This window comes from Colius striatus, chromosome 10, assembly GCF_028858725.1.
Source record: "Colius striatus isolate bColStr4 chromosome 10, bColStr4.1.hap1, whole genome shotgun sequence".
Classification (NCBI taxonomy): Eukaryota; Metazoa; Chordata; class Aves; order Coliiformes; family Coliidae; genus Colius; species Colius striatus.
Window position 1 is genome coordinate 32547840 of NC_084768.1, and position 1092 is coordinate 32548931.

A 1092-nucleotide genomic window follows, 5' to 3' on the forward strand; every position below is an offset into this window, starting at 1 on the left:
TTAATCTGATGACCGTGGAGGAAATCAACTGAGGGAATGTAAGTACGTGAGAGAAGGCAACAAAGTGATTTTGAGGTATTTGAGACAATCATTTTGCTCACACAAAGAGCCTGAAACTTCTTCCTCTCTCAAAACTCCAGTAAATGGCCAGGTTATGGGTGTTTGTACTCGTGTTTCTAATTCTCCTTTAAGGAAGGAATTAGGTAGGTAGGTTTTTGTTTCGACTTTCCTGGATTGAGAAAAAGCATTGATTAAAAACCACTGTGGGGACTGAATCTATCCCAGCCTGAAAGAAGGAAAACCTGTACCAAAGAACTGTTGGATCAGTTTTGCTCTTGCATAATGTAAACAAAAGCTTAGAAGACTGAAAGCTGAAGCTGTTGGTGCCTTTTTAAATGGGTGTTGGTGTTCAGGTGCTCAGTTGGTCACAGACTGGAGAGGGTTTCGTGGGTTACAGAGTTGTGTGTGGTAATGCTGGAGCGACCTGTGATTGTCCCTGTCTCCCTCTTTCCATTTGACTGAAGAAAAAGACTCTGGCAGAGTTGTTCCCCTTTTATCTCCAAGGGCTCTTGGAAGAAATGGAATGTTAAACATTTGCACGATTGGAAGCTTGAGAAGGGATGAGCAAGAACCCCTCACATCCTGACAGCAGTTACTTTTCTCTCTGGACTTTGACAGTTTGCACACAAACTCTTCAACGAGAGAATTCTTCAGCATGGGCAAAAGTAATGAGTGAAATGCTGAGGGATGTGGTGCTTTTTCTAGCCTAATCAGTCAGCGTTGCTGTTTAACAGCACTTTGTCCCTCAGTTGCCTTGCAGAGAAGCATTAGTAGAACAAGTAAGCACCAGTCTGAGTTGGGAACTAGCTCGGTTTTTGTTTTGTTCAGCTTATAACTCTTGTTGCTGAGAATGCAGGAGCTTATGGGAGTCCAGGCACGTTCAGCACACTGGGAAGACATTAGGAGTGGTAAATGCTTGGGGGTTTTGCAGAAGTGCCTCATGTGATACCTTCTATTCTCAGCCTATGTTAAAATTAGAACTAGACTGACATTGCATTGGAGCCTGAGAGTTGCAAATGGTGTTGGTAGTGC